The sequence below is a fragment of the Chiloscyllium plagiosum genome, unplaced genomic scaffold (genome assembly GCF_037043375.1).
Source record: "Chiloscyllium plagiosum isolate Xiang-an unplaced genomic scaffold, Cpla_swu_hap1 HiC_scaffold_13, whole genome shotgun sequence".
In the NCBI taxonomy this organism is placed as follows: domain Eukaryota; kingdom Metazoa; phylum Chordata; class Chondrichthyes; order Orectolobiformes; family Hemiscylliidae; genus Chiloscyllium; species Chiloscyllium plagiosum.
The window spans coordinates 8,245,605-8,261,659 of NW_028270151.1; the positions used below are offsets into that span (position 1 = coordinate 8,245,605).

The following is a 16,055-nucleotide window of genomic DNA, read 5'->3' on the forward strand; positions in this document are numbered from 1 at the left end:
TTGTATCCGTTGCTCCCGATGCAGTCTCCTCTACATTGGGGAGACTGGGCGCCTCCTAGCAGAGGGCTTTAGGGAACATCTCCGAGACACCCGCACCTATCAACCAAACCGCCCCATGGCCCAACATTTCAACTCCCCCTCCCACTCTGCCGAGGACATGGAGGTCCTGGGCCTCCTTCACCGCCGCTCCCTCACCACCAGACGCCTGGAGGAAGAACACCTCATCTTCCACCTCGGAACACTTCAACCCCAGGGCATCAATGTGGACTTCAACAGCTTCCTCATTTCCCCTTCACCCACCTCATCCTAGTTTCAAACTTCCAGTCCCCTTGACTTGTCCAGACTTGTCTGACCTGCCTAGCTCCTTTTCCACCTATCCACTCCACCCTCTCCTCCCTGACCTATCACCTTCATCTCCTCCCCCACTCACCCATTGTACTCTATGCTACTCTCTCCCCACCCCCACCCTCCCCTAGCTTATCTCTCCACGCTTCAGGCTCTCTGCCTTTATTCCTGATGAAGGGCTTTTGCCCGAAACGTCGATTTTGCTGAAGCTCCTCGATGCTGCCTGAACTGCTGTGCTCTTCCAGCACCATTGATCCAGGATCTCCAGTCATTGTTTTTACCAGTGTCTTGTACAGTAGAAGCATGACCTCGTGGCTCCTAAACTCAATCCCCTATCAATAAACGCCAACACACCATATGCCTTCTTAACAATCCTATCAACCTGGGTGGCAACTTTCAAGATTTATGCACCAGGACCCTGGGATCTCTCTGTTCATCTACACTACAAAACATTTTACCATGAGCCCACTACTCTGCATTCCTGTTATTTCTTCTGAAGTGAATTACCTCTCACTTGTCTGCATTAAGCTCCACTTGCCACTTCTCACCCCAGCTCTGCATCTTATCTATGTCCCTTTGTAACCCACACCATCCTTTGGCACTATCCACATCTCTGTCTACCTTAGTTCATCCGTGAATTTACTAACTCATCAGGAGTGTTGTTCATACAGCAGATGAAGCGAACAGAAGCACACAGGCACAGAACTTATCAGCAGAGTGATCAAAAGATCATACAAATGGTGTGAATGCTGAACAAGTCTCTGCAAGTGATCAGAAGTGTCAGATGGTATGAACAATGTATCAACATCTGAATAGCAAGTGAAGGGATGACCTATAATCCGATTAATTGAGACAGAGAGAAAATTACAAAAGATTAAAAACAAGGAGCTACTGGAAACAAACCAAATGGCTGGGATAACATAATAGCTATAAGAGTCACATGCCAAGAATCTAAACAAAGTAACAAGTAATCCAAAATGGCACAAACTAATTAAGGTAGAGAGATCATAATAAGTTATCAAGGTGATGGTATCAAACCAGGACAGTAAGAAAGATTTTACAGATACAGAACAGTTAGTGGGGTTACATGTAGTGCAACATGAACCCAAGGTCACAGCTGAGGCCGTTTTCATGGGTACTAAATTTGGCTATCATTTTCTGTTGAGCAATTCTGCATAGTTGTGTATCTCAAAGACTGCCTTGGAGGAGATTTCCTCTAACCTCATTTATTGCACTCACTTCTCCTGATGTGGTTTTCTCTACATCAGGGAGACAGACGCAAACTCGCAGAGTGATTCAGAGAACCTATTCAGTCTCTCATCAGATATCTCATCTCAGGTAACATCCTGGTGAATATGCTCTGCACCCTTTCCAGTGCTATCATGTCCCTCTGATACAAATGGTGACCAGAACCATTTCAACAAAAATTCCAGTGAATGTGGATGTCACTAACTGGACCAGCATTTATTGCCCATCCCCAATTGTCCACATGGCAATTAGATATCAATCACATTGCTGCAGGTCTGGAGTCATATGTAGCCACGCCAGGTAAGGGTGGCAGTTTCCTTCCCTCGAGGACATTAGTGAGCCAGATGGGATTTTCTAACAATCATCATTAGTCTCAATTCCATGTTTTTATTGAATTCAAATGCCACAATCAACTATGGCAGAATTCGAATCCCAGTCCCCAAACCATGACAGGGTCTCTGGCTTAATATTTTTGTTTAAGGGGACCACCATCCACTTAAACTGCACACAGTATTCCATCTGTGACCTAACCAATATTTTGAAAAATTGGAGCAAGATTTCCTTGTTTGTATATCTAAGGGGCAACTGTTTCACACGGAGGGTAGTGTATGTATGGAATGAGCTAGGCGAAATGAGTACTGCAAATGCTGAAGCCAAGAGTATGGTGCTGGAAAAGCACAGCAGGGCAGGCAGCATCCGAGGAGCAGGAAAATTGACGTTTTGGGCAAAAGCCCTTCATCAGGAATGAGACTGAGCGCCTCAGGGGTGGAGAGATAAATGGGAAGGGGGTGGGCTGGGGAGAAGGTAGCTGAGAGTGCAATAGGTGAATATGGGTGGGGGTAAAGATGATAGGTCGGAGGGGAGGGTGGAGCAGACAGGTGGGAGAAAGATGGACAAATGGGACGGGTCATGACGGCGGTGCTGAGCTACAAGGTTGGAACTGGGATAAGGTGGGTGGAGGGGAAATGAGAAAATTAGTGAAGTCCACATTGATGCCGTGGGGTTGGAAGGTCCCGATGCGGAAGATGAGGTGGTTCTTTCGTTCTAAACTACGAAAGCAACCACCCCAACACACACAAAAGAAGTTGCATCAAGACACTTCAAAAAGGGCCACAACACACTGCAGTACACCAGAACTGCAAGAAAAGAGGAAGAAGAACACCTATACAATGTATTCGCCAATTTCATTAACAGATGCCTAAGGGAAAGACAATGGAATGAGGACATGCCACAACTACCACACATCAAAAACATTTCTGAACTGACAGCCAGACTACTGTGACCACTAGGACTCATAACAGCACACAAACCAACAGCCACTCTCAGACAACAACTCACCACGACGAAGGACCCGATACCCAGCATGAGCAAAACCAACGTAGTGTACAAAATCCCATGCAAGGTCTGCACAAAACATTACATAGGACAAACAGAAAGACAGCTAAAGGTCCTCATCCATGAACACCAACTAGCCACGGAACGACACGACCAGCTATCCTTAGTAGCCACACATTCAGATGACAAGCAACACGAGTTCGACTGGGACAACACTACTATTATATGACAAGCCAAACAGAGAACAGCCAGGGAATTCCTAGAGGCATGGCACTCATCCACTGATTCAATCAATAAGCACATCGATCTGGACCCAATATACTGGCCACTGCAGCGGACAGCTGGAACTGACAACCGGAAGCGGCAGATACAAAGATCACAGAAGCGCTTCACAGGAGGCTCCCAAGCACTGAGGATGTCACCCAGGCAGGGGACGAAACGTCTGCAACACAAATTCCCAGCTCGGTGAACAGAACCACAACAACGTGCACCCGAGCTACAAATCTTCGCACAAACTTTGAACTGCAAGTGTTAGTTTGCTTTCCCTCTGAATTGGCCACGCTAAATTGCCCGTAGTGTTAGGTGAAGGGGTAAATGTAGGGGGAATGGGTCTGGGTGGGTTGCTCTTCGGCGGGCCGGTCTGGACTTGTCGGGCCGAAGGGCCTGTTTCCACACTGTAGGGAATCTAACCTAATCTCCACGGATGCCGCCTGACCCTCTGTGATCTCCAGCAGGTGTTGTTTTTCAGTTCAGATTCCAGCCTCTGCAGTAATTTGCTCCTACGAGGATTGAGAGAGATTGGGCCAAATGCTGGCAAATGGGACTAGATCAATTCAGGATACCTGGGTCAGCATGGACCTGATCGGCTGAAGGGTCTGTGTCTGTGCTGCACATCTCTGTGACTCCATACCCTCGTTTTGTTACACGTCAGTGTAAGGGCAGAAGATAAATCCTTGGAAGATATTTTAAAAAAGCGCTTCAGGATCCGAATCAAAAAGACCGGCACTTTGTGGCGTACAGGTAGTGTCCCTACCTCTGGGCCGGGAGGTCTGCGTTCAAGTCTCACCTGCTCCCGAAGTTTGTAATAACGTCCTTGAGATTAGAAAAAAATAGGATAAATCAAATAAAAATTAAGGCGCCGAGGGAGAGCACGGCGCTGGTCCCAGACACGAAACCAGGCCAGGCCCCCTCCCGCAGAGGGGGTTAACCAAGGGGCTCCTAGGAACTCTCGGGCAGCAGCATCGCTCATTTACTCCCCTCCTGGGCCTGAGGGTAGTGCAGGGGGTCACTATGTTTGTCGTTTTGTTTTGTTTTAGAAACGAAAAGGCCGTCGGTGGGCAATTTACCTGCTACTGGCCGCTTCCTGCCTGCGAGGCGCCTGCCGGAAACCCATTCCCTCAAGAAAAATCAAAGCCTGCGGCGACGCGACGGGAAGGGAAGAGGAAAACCCAGCCTTGCCCGCCCCACCCTCCATTGCCGAGTTTGACAGCCGCTGACACAGACGGGAAAATGGCGGCGGCCGCCCGGCCGGTTGTCGTCCTCCTTCAACCGTTAACCGACACCATTCCATTCCCGCTCGCCACGCTCGTGCCCACTGGCTCACACACAACGCACAGGAGCATCTCGCCGGCCTAATGCACTCCCTAAAATTTCGATTCCTTGTTCCTTCTTTGCAAAACGCGCAGAGGGGTGCTTAGAATCGAATGCAAAAAGAAAAGTTTGCAAATCAGGAAGGCCCGTTCACTCACTCTCCTCTCACACTCACACACGTAGGAACAGCTCTCCGGGCTAGTGAATTTCCAATTTGTTTTTCTTTGCAAAACGCGCAAAAAGGTGCTTACTATCGAATGCATGTTTGAAAAAAAGTTATAATCGCGCGCCAAGAGGGCTCGGAGAACAAGCTGAATCTGCACCCCCCCCCCGGGGGGATGGACAGCACCTTAGGCCAATTGGTTTACAGTATTTTGCAGAGGCCCGCCCACCCACGTGATGGACAGGACGATCGCTTAATCGGAAAACGACGTTCCGTGCGGATCCACCCTCCTTTCCTTGAGTAGCGGCTCGGCAGGCCAATCGGAGAGAGGTATCCGTGGTGGACCACCCTTGATTGATGGCAAGTTATCACCTTTCGTATAATGACAAAGCTGGAAATCTGAAACAAAAACAGAAATTGCCGGAAAATTTTCAGTAAGGTCTGGCTGCAGCGGTGGAGCGAAATCAGAATTAATGGTTTTCGGGTCCAGTAACCGTTCTTCAGAACTGGACCCGAAAAGTTAGGCTTTAATCTCTCACTACAGAAGGAGCCAGACCCTGGTAATATTTTCCAGCAGTTCTCGATTTTAACACTCGAGAAATGTTATGCAAAGCACGTGACGCCAACGTTAATTGACGTCCCAGACATCATATCGGAACGCGGTATCCCCGCCTTCTCTGATTGACGGCAGGACAGACCAATCGAACAACAGGTCTTGTGGGATCCCACCCCGTAGCAGCGGATGCACCTGGCCAATCGGAAAGACGTATCTGACACAGGTCCCGTCCCATGCCTGATGGACGGCGCATCTGACCAATCGAAAACCAGTGTTCGCGACACTCCCATGCCTGATTGACGGCCGAATGTACCAATCGAAAGCGGGCTCACCTGCGGACCTACCCGATCCTTGATTGACGATTCACGGAGCCGTGAACGCGTCTGACTAATCGGAAAGACGTATCTCACACAAACACCATCCCACGCCTGATGGACGGCGCATTTGGTCAATTGAAAATCAGTATCTGCGTCATCCTCACACACAACACACACACATTGCTGATTGACGGCAGAGTTGACCATTCGAAAAGCGATCTCATCCACGGACCCACCCGACCCTTGATTGGAACCATTCGGAAAACAGTCACCGCCCCCCACAACCCACACTCCTGATTGACGGCGGGACAAACCAATCGGAAAGCAGTATCTTGGACACAAAAGCCCGCGCTGATTGACCTCGCAAGAGCCCAATCACAAAGCCGAGCGGGACGCGGACATCGCCGCTTGCACTTAACCGACGGCTCGACAAGCGAATGGGCTGGCGGTGCCTGGCAACAGGGCGGGGCATCCGGTAGAGTGACCCGCCCCCTTCTGTAAGCCTCCGGCTTCGCGCTCCCACTGTCGGACGAGGCTTGTGGCTGAGAGGGAGAGAGAGAAAGGAAGGAAGGACAGGAGCAAAGGAGGTGTGAAGGAGGAGAGATGAAGAAGAGTGGAAATAACAATAATAACCCAGTGTTTTATTTTAAAATTTAAATCCATTCTCACCTCACCCGCCCCCCTCGGTTAGAGTTTTGGCGGCAGCCTACATAAAATAAACAGCTTTGGAGGGAGGGAAGGAAAAAGGGGGGAAAGAGAGAAAGAAGGGGGGAACCAGTGCCTTGGAAGGGATCGATAGAGACAAAAATAAAAGAAGGGGACAGTTAGTCTTCTATCAATGGAAGGGCGTCCCTTCAGATGTTTCGCTTCCTATTTTATTTTGTGTTTTGTGCAGCTTTCAGTTGAAATAAGTGACTGGCTGTAGAAAAGTGCCAGGGATATTTTATTTTGTTTCATATTCTGCCTTTGAATGCAGTTCAGGGGTTAAAGTTTCACGTTGGTTAGTTCCTCCCCATTCTCCCCTTTCACCATCTTCTCTTTCTTTATCTCCCCCGCCATCCCTTCCTCCACTTGGACAATTGTTCTAATCAAGTCGTTTGGTTTTTGGCCAAATGGTCAGGGCTACTTTCTTCGGGGGGTTGGGGGGGTATAGGTGTTCCTGGATTTCCACTACACGTCCAGCAACAACAGTAACAATAACGTTGGTTCGAGATTGAAGGGAAAAGGGGGCGAGGAGAGAGGGTCCTGTGCTTTGTTTCAGTGCTAAAGAGGGCGCACAATCCAAACTGATCATTGCATTTATCATCCTCCCCCTCCGCCGTCCATCCTCTCCAAGCCCTACTCTTGTTTCTGCTTCCAGCAAGAGATGGAGCCCTGAGACTGTGAAGACTCCAAGAAACTTTAAACATTACCGAAGCTGCACTCACTGGATGCTCTCTCTTTCTTTATCCTCCTCCCCTCATGCTGGAATTGTCTTTACTTTATCCTTCGCAGTTAAACTTTTGAGGTGAGTATATATTTTTTAAAGCTGGCTTTACATTGCGGGGATGGTGAGTCAATGCAGATTGCAGTTTTTTTAAAAAAATGCACTTTTTGTTACGTTGGCGTTGCAAAGCCACAGTGTCGTTCATTACTCGACTCGATTCCTTCACAGAAGGGGCCTCTTTTGTCCTTGCAACTGATCTTATTTGAAATTTAAGTGTTGAGTCCCTTCAGTTTGCTTCAAGAGCTGCAGCCGAGGGGATCAGAAAAGTATTTGTGTTATGAACTGGACCTGGAAATTATTTTTCTACCTCGTCTTTTCTGTTCGAAAGCGATTTACGTCCATAGCCAGGCTGAATAGAAATATTTGCTCGGGTTTACAGCCTCATCTTTGGGCAGCAGATCGGATGTCTTCGATCCTAAATGCGTTACGATCAAGTCCCGCAAAGATGATTTAGGGGGAAAAAATGTTAGGTAAACGCAGTTTTGTCCACGTTCACATTAGGTCTTCACTCGGGGAGAGATTTAGTGGTCTGAAACTGCTGTTTAAAATCTACTGCCTAATGCTGAGTTGATAAGTGAATCTTGTTTTTTGCATGTAACGTGAATTTTAATTGCTTCGCTGAGTGAAATAGAAGTAATCAAGCTTGCTTACTTCAGATTGATGCGAAAACCCACAGTGGAGAAGTTGCGGAGATGAAAATGTGACTTTGTCAAAAGCTGTCGAGCTCTTATGTACTAATATTAATAGTCCCCTAGGTTTCTAGGTTGTATGGCGATTGGTTGTGAAGAATTGGTGACATTGAATCGGATGTTACAAATGTTTGGTGTGTGTTTATAGGAAGATTGCTGCTCATTGAAAGGATAGTAAAATTTGACATTCTGATGGATGCAATGACTTTACAAAAAATTACATTTTAATATGATTACTTAAAATTGGTAGACATTTTTATTGTATATCTGAAAGACTCTCTTGGCTTTGTGCCTGAATCCAAATATTTGTCTACCACCCCACCCATTATGAAGTTTAGCAAATTATTAAACTGCGGCTATTATTTTGTTCTTGTGTTTTAGTGTCTGCAAGTAAAACTGTGGTTGAGGATAGATAGTTAAAATAACTTTGTGCTCTTTGCTAGCTTATTTATCAAATTTCCTCATGTTCAGGAAGTATTTTCCTTGATTACTCAGAAGTTAAACAGTTAATGCTTCACCTGCTAATAGTGTGTGCTGTTTAGTACAGATTAAGTGCTGTGTCTGTCAGAATCCTTCTGTGAAAACTAGTCTGGGACCTGCATTTGCCAGAAGCATACGTTCATAGACTTTTCTCATTACTGAGACTATTTTTAAGTAACTGCAAATTTTATGGAAGCATTTTTCCCTGCTAGATTCCTCAAATGCGTAGTGATTTTGTTAAGGAGTTGCAGCGCAAAATTTGCATGTGCTTTGATAAAAATGCTCGATGGATTTTGTAATGTCATTCAGCATTGTAAATCTCCTTCAGGTGTTTTCCTTGAGGAAATGAAAGACTGAATAGTTCTAATTATGTAGCTGTTGTTTTTAACATTGATCAAGTATTCAGAATCCTGAAGGATATTATTTAATTGACAGTCTCGGCAATAGGTCGGTGCACTGAATCTTCCTGTAAATGAATCTTTGACCCTTTCAGCTCCTTTTCTTGTTCTAGAGTTTAGTATGCAATCTCCACTTTGAAAGCAAATGATGCAGAGTTTAATGAAAACAAAATACTGTAGGTGCTGGAAATTTGAAAGCAAAACAGAAAATGCTGGAAAAACTCAACAGGTCTGACAACATCTGTGGAGAGAGGAACAAAGTTGACATTTTGAGTCTCGTGAGACTTTTCTTCAGAACTTCTGAAGAAGAGTCCTACTGGAACTGATGCTTGGTTTTGGGTTGGTAAATTTGCATTCCATGTGCAGTGGCTTACCAATCTCCAGTTGGGAGGCAAAAAAACCCCTGGGAATTATCAGATGTAGTCAGACAATTGTTCATTCACTTCAGTCACCATTGGTATGATTTAAACTTGAACATTGTGTCCTTGACATTGCTGCTGATATTGTGTTTTTCTTTTGCAGTGAATTCAATCAACCCAGTACAAAAGACAGTGAAATTTAGAACACATATTACATTCAGTGCAGATTGAGTTTTGGTGATCTTTGCGCCTCATTTAAGAACATTGTGCAATATGCTATGCCATCATTTCTCTGAATCAAGTTCTAAATTGCAAGTATCTGAGAATTATGCTTGTCTATGGAACTTGGAGTGGCTCTTAACATCCACCAAAATTTTAAAATATACTTTTCAAGTGTTTGAATATAATTTAACAAAATTAGTACAACTGACTGCAACAAAAACTAACCAGCAACATTGTTCAATAGTTTTTTTTAAATCAGTTTTAATTGTGTAAAGTGAGGTTACTTCCAAATGGTGGACCTGGCACTAATTTAAACTGCTTATGCAGTGCATGTGTAATGCTTTTTTTAAAAATCAAGAACTTTGAGCAATGCTAACTCGGCATGGTCAAAGTGAATTTACTCAGGTATAGGGAACAGAAAAGAAACAGCTAAACAAGATGGTCTACGGTCGGTGGTCAGATGCTTAGTTACCGAGACACCAGGTGAGGTGAGACATTCAGCTAAACGATGTGCTGCCCAAGGACAAATTTGGAAACATTGTCGACTAGCAGTACATAACTTCTAACGTACCCAAAAACTGTACTTAACTTGTCAGCTATGTAAGTCATTCAGCTGAAATGATCTCACCAAATGACATTCGGTCTTGGATGGTTAGTTATATTCACTTTCAATAGTCTCCTAATTACCAATTTATTTTGAATTACTGCGATGTAATTTAACATATTCTAATGTCTGATCCTCATCTTGCCAGCTAACCATATTGCTAAATTATCTATGCATTCAGATTTGAATTTACAACTTTGAGGGCAAATTGCCCCCAAAATTACCTGAGTGCTTGCTAAGAATGTTTTCTCCTTGGGTTTCTAAGAAAATTGATTTGTTTATTGAAATGTAAAATTGTGTCACAAACTATTACTGTCAGTCATTTTTCAAAAGCGCTATTAAAATTATTCCTTGATATGCTTAAGATTTGTAACATAGTACAATTTGATTAATACAACCCTGCAGGGTATTTGCAAACCTCATATTCTGGTGACTTGTGCATCCAAAATTTTAATTTCTTCTGCAGTGGTAGCTGTGCCTTCAGCTGTCAAGGAACTTAAGCCCTAGAGTTACATCTCTTAAGCCCCTCTTTTAATGTTGTAAAAGAAATATCTTTTTGAGCAAACACTTGATCATTTTCTCCAATTTTTCAGGTCACTTCATGTCGAGCAGTGTTTCATAAAATTCCTGTGATGTGCTTTGAAATGTTTCTTACTGTCGAGACACTGTAACTTTCTACAATTTCAGCTGCAAATGGGTTTTTAGAAAAAAGGTATCACCTATACTTTGAGTGCTGAATGTTAGCTGTTGAAGTTTTCTTTTAAATAACTCCTTAAAATCTTCTCCCTCATTACAAATAAGTGTTACATCAATAAGGTCAATAGTGATGTTTGAAGGTCAGGATCCTGATTTGTTTAGGGACAATGTGAGAAGAGAAATCTGTGGTACTTGTTGTTGTGGCCTAGTGGACATTTGTCTTCCTTCATCTCCCAACGCTGTTTAAGTTTCTTGAGTAATGCTGAAATCTTTAACAACTTTTTGTTCAAGAGGCTATTACAGATATTACTCTAATGCTCATTTTGTAAATTTGCCACACCTCTGCCTTTTCCTTTAAAAATCCCCTACTGAGCTACTTGCAAATGGAACTCATGGAACTCATTTTGTCTTATTTTAAACCAGAATGATCTCAACTTAAAAGAAAGAGTGTAAATTTACGGAATGCTTTTCGTGAAGTGCATTACTGATAATCAATTTGTCATGTAATTGTTTAGCTTTCTCAGTGTGTGCTTGCACAGTCTTTAGCATTGTAGCAACACGGTTTGAAATGTGCAGTAATGTTACAGACAATGTGGACTGCATTCAAGGCAGAGCAATCTGGTCTGTAGATTCAACCATTGCTCTGCTTGCAGTTGGAATCTCTCGGTTGAAGGATTAATTGATGCACTGTTATAAATTGCACACAACATTGGGGACTATGCATTACATTGGCCCAAGGCTCACCGCTTGAAGGGAAGTTTACCATTTAAAAAGCATGTTATAATCTGGCTTTTGTATTTGAGCGTAGCTATTCTGATCACATTGTGTTTAATTTACATCTCCACTGACAGATGATTTAAAGGAGATAGCTAGGGAATACAACAAAAATGTGTACCTTTTTATACATTTCTAAAATCCACCTGTTTTTGAGGTGGCTGTTGCAAATGAACTTAGCTTTCACCTACAAAAGCAAGCTTCTGCTTAGCACTTTTTCAGTGTCATTCAGTAATGAAGAATTGAGTCTGCTTGCGTAGTGAAGGAGGCATGATTTGATTATTCCTGTTGAGTCTTTTTTTAAAATTTTCCGTATGGTGGAAATGGTCTGATAACCTGGTCTCTTCAGCAGTGTTGTTTCTCATCTGTTAGAACCTTGACTTGTTGAGCATTGAAGTTCAGAATTGGCAGAGTTTTTGAATTTCCCAAGTTGTACTGTTTGCCTGAGACCTGGTCCTCCTCTCCAGTTGTTTTTACCTGTTCTCACATTTCAGTTTTAATCAGGTCGTGGCCTTTCACCTTTGGTGCATGAGTTGCACTGGTGTGAATAAAGTTTCTCCACGCTCTTGCTCAGAATCCTGGGGGAAATTAGTTTCAGTAGTTTCGATCCAGTAGTGTTGAACATAGGGGCAGTTTTGTGCCCTTGTCCTCATTCAGCACTTGATGGCAATCTTACTAGGATGGCTGGTGTGGGAAATGGGAAAACTGCATGCTGACTTATTTGAGTACATTTTGGAGGTTTAAGTGGATATAATTTAAGGTAGAATGGATGGAGCTTTGATCTGCAAGTTAAAGCGTTGTAGCTTTCTATTCTTTGCTCTATTTCAAATAATTAATACCAAAACTTGTTTTAAAATAAACGTTCAGTTGGGTGCTACAGTTAGAATTTGATTCATTGTTCAGAACTGCAAAGATTGCAGGGAAGGTGAATCCTGATCAATGAATTGAAATAATAAGCAATGGAGCGTTTTTCTTTGCAGTGAATAAAATGGTTGAATGATATTTTTCTTTTTTGCAGATACCCTCCGTATTGTATCAGAATGCGGTGTAATTTTGATATACATCTGATTTTTAAAAAAATTGTTAATGAAATCATTTGAGTTGAGTGCATTGATAATTGCATTTGGGATGAAGTGACCAATAAATGCAGCATACTATGCTGTGTGGTTGGGATAATAACTAAAAAGGAATTACAAGAAAGTCTAAGAAGGTTTGTGTGTACAGAAGTACATTTGTTCACTGTGTCAAAATTGCCATGCAGAAAATGGGATCTGTTGCCAAGGTGACCCTGACTGAGCAGGTAGGGTATTTTTAATTTGATCAGAAAGCCTCAAAAATAGCTTTATTTATTGCTGTTAAGTTAGCATAATCTTTTTCACATTCTTTTACAGATTAAGTGTGCACTTGAAGACCATTTTATATAATCCTCTTCATCTCCTCCCTGTAGAATTTGGTCAGTTTCCTTATTACATTTGAATAGAAGATGCAGTATTAAATATTATATCCTTATTTGAACATTCAAGACTTTGTATGCTGTCTCAACATGTCAGTTGAGGATAGTATTTAATTACCATTTATACCAGGTTTTAAATAGTCCTGCATAGGAGTGATGATGTGAGTTTACACTTTAGAATCGAAAAGTGTGTGTTCAGGGGGGAAAGAAAAGTGGAAAAGTGTACTGAATATGTGTTTGACACAACAGCTTCCATCACACATAATTATCGATATTGTAACCTTGACTCAAAATTATTATTTTCCAATCAAAAATAAAAATAGTACTGAATGAAATGAAGCAAGAGACAGGATGGTGTCGGAGACTAGCATGGCAGTGTGTTGAGATTGAGTGTGCAGTTTGCTCTTGCCAGTTTCCTAGCTTAATTGCAGTTGTGACAGCATTTTATGTTTCTGCTGGCCTTTTTCGTCTCTTGCTATTCATGGACTATCTGCTTTGTTTCAGTATTTTTCATTGTTTGTTGCCCTGGAGAAAGTGGTGGTGAGCTGTTGAAGTCCATGTATTGCAGCTGGGCCTACATTTCCTCTAGAAAGGGAGTATATTTCCAAATCAAAATAGTGAATGACTTGGAGGGCAATTGGAATGGGATTATGTTCCCATGTATCTGTTTCTCAGTAGTCTCAGGTTTAAAAGGTGCTGTCCAACAAGCCTTGGTGAATTTCTGCAGTACATCTGATAGATGCACACTTAGTGCAGTGCATTAGTGGTCAAAGGAGTGAATGTTTGTGGATCTGGTGGCAATCCAGCTGACTGCTTTGACATGGATGGTGTCAAGCTTTTTGACTGTTGTTACAGCTGCTCTTGCAATGGCAAGTGGGGAGTTTTCCATCACACTCCTGACTTGTGCCCTGTAGATGGCGGACAGTCTTTGGCGATTTAGGAGGTCAATTCCTCACTGCAGAATTTGTAGCCTCAAAGCTGCTCCTGTAGTCACAGTATTTATATAATTAATCCAATTCAGTTTCTGGACAACGATAATCCCAGAATGTTGAATAGTCAGGGATCCCAAGATGGGATTCAGCAACTAGGTGAGAGTAAAGACTGCAGATGCTGGCGAGTCAGTTGAAAAGTGTGACGCTGGACAAAGCACAACAGGTCAGGTGGCATCTGAGGAGCAGGAGAGTGGACATTTTGGGCATTAGTCCTTTATCCACTTCATATTCCTGATGAAGGGTTATTGCCTGAAACATTGACTCTCCTGCACCTCAGGTGCTACATGATCTGCTGCGCTTTCTTAGCACCGCACTTTTCGACTCATTCCGAGATGGGATGTCAAATGGTTAGATTTTTGTCTTGTGGGAGATGATCATTGCCAGTCAGTTGTGTGGTTTGAATGTTGCTTGGCTGTTGAGATTCCACTTGATATCCCTGAGTATCAACCAGGTCCTGCTACGTTTTGACTTGGACTGCTTAAATTTCTGAGGAGATGCTGTCACGTCTTTGTTCTCTCCCCCCCCCCCCCCCCAAGAGGTTTAAAGGCAGAAGTACCAAAGTGTCTAGTTTAACAATGGCAAGGGAGTGGCCTGTTCTCCCATTTCAGTTTTTTTTTCTATTTTGGTTTCGCTGTAGCAGTCACGAGATGCTGGAAGGTTGAAATCTTGAGCAGATGATTCCTGAATGCCTGCCCCTCTTTCTGAAATTTCTTTGGAAGTTGTTCTATCCTGCCTGTATGAATCTGCCTTTTTGCCAAGGGATATATTTATGGAATGTTACTGAATTGGAAGAGTTCCTTAGTTAAAGGGCCGTATTGGGTTTAAGTTTTCCATTAGTTAAATTATTCTAAGTTCTGTTTTGATTGTGTTTAACTCTAGTGTTGAAATGCATTCTGCTTTGCTTAAAGCCAAGTGGTTTGACCAGCTGCATCACACCTGGAATATCCACTTCACATCTGCCTTTAAAGTAAGAAAAAGTTAGGGTCTAGGCTATCACCTTAACATATTTTTGACAGGCGTCTGGCCTGGTCCACAACAACTGAGTATTGTGCAATCGTGAAACATCTCCACATCTGATCTATTATTATAATCCCAACTTGTGTTATTACTGAACAAATCGGATCCCAGCCTGAAAACTTGCTTGATAAATTATATTGTTGTTTTGGATTTTGAGGTGGTCTTTCATTGAAACATTGACATGTTTCAGATTTGGGCTTAGCAATAAAACAGAAGTTTATTTCACAAGAAAACTAAACTATTTATATGCAATGCAAATTTTTAAATTTCAAAACAGTAAAATACAATTTATGACTGGACAACACATCCATCCTAGGCAAGCCAAACAGACACGCACGAGAATTCCTGGAAGCATGGCATTCCAACTGGGACTTTATCAACAAACACATTGACTTGGATCCCATTTACCACCATCTGAGAAAAAGCAGGAAATGACATCACCACTGGAAATGCCATCTTCAACCCAAGGAAACCTAACCACATAAATAGCAAGCGGGTCATGCCACCAGTACTTCACTGGAGGCTCACTGATGATGTTACCTAGTATGGTGACAAAGCGTCTGAAAATGAACCTTCCAGCTCAGTGAGCAAACTTACATCCAGTAAGAAACAATCTCTTCAGTGTCAAAAACACACCTATAGTATTAAACCAGAACAAATTTTAATTTTAACTGTGGCTTTGTGCCCTGGCGGTTGGGACAAAGATGAGGAAGATCTGTAGGTGAAAGTCAGGAGAGATTCAATGACGCAAATATTTGTCCTCCTGGGTTGAAGGGAATGGTGATGGCTGAGGGAAAGAGACCATGGAACAGGTGTGCTGGTAATTGAAAGAGTGAAAAATATGAACCAATTTAAAGACGAGGATTACCATACATGGTGCCAGGTCTGCTGAGTTGTTCCACCAATTTACCTTTGTTACTAGGGTGGTAGTGGGGAGGTGGGTTGCGGGGGTGGAATGCAGCAGACCGTTTGCAGTTTGAAATTGTTGAACTCAATGAGTCCAGGCGGCTGTGTAATGCCAATTTGAAAAAATGAGTCTCATTGTGTTGTTAGCGATGCTCCCTCTAATTTTGTTTGTTTGTGTGGGCTTCCAAGGTCTGTCTACACCAGTAACTTAGGAAACTGGAAATCGGTGCTGGAAATAGTATTGACTTACAAATCGACATGTGTGGATCCCTGATCTGCATGGTGTATAGGGAATATTGCTTCTTAGGAATTCATAGATCTGCTGAGTCCAGAAAACACTTCATGTCTTACTGTGGTATCATCATGCTATGGAGCTGCAATAATGCACTTTGTGATTTTACATCACACCCTCTGATGTGCCATAT

At 43.0% G+C, this 16,055-nt stretch overlaps 2 protein-coding genes across 6 annotated transcripts in view; one reads left to right on the forward strand and one right to left on the reverse strand.

The window, feature by feature from the left end:
- The window catches only part of LOC148148234 (uncharacterized), a 67,760-nt gene extending 63,338 nt beyond the window's left edge, over positions 1-4,422 (reverse strand). The window contains exon 1 of one of the 2 annotated variants that reach the window (XM_087993318.1): positions 4,275-4,422. The gene's annotated coding sequence lies outside the window, so the exon portion shown is untranslated. Of the gene's footprint in view, positions 1-3,961; positions 3,987-4,274 lie in introns of those variants that run through there. The other variant, XM_087993319.1, reaches the window with a different exon arrangement.
- Positions 4,423-5,669: 1,247 nt separating this feature from the next.
- Positions 5,670-16,055, forward strand: part of dipk2ab (divergent protein kinase domain 2Ab) — a 261,414-nt gene continuing 251,028 nt past the window's right edge. Inside the window, exon 1 of one of the 4 annotated variants that reach the window (XM_087993317.1) lies at positions 5,670-7,061. The gene's annotated coding sequence lies outside the window, so the exon portion shown is untranslated. Of the gene's footprint in view, positions 7,062-7,249; positions 7,511-14,604; positions 14,675-16,055 lie in introns of those variants that run through there. The other 3 variants (XM_043702761.2, XM_043702762.2, XM_043702763.2) reach the window with 3 other exon arrangements.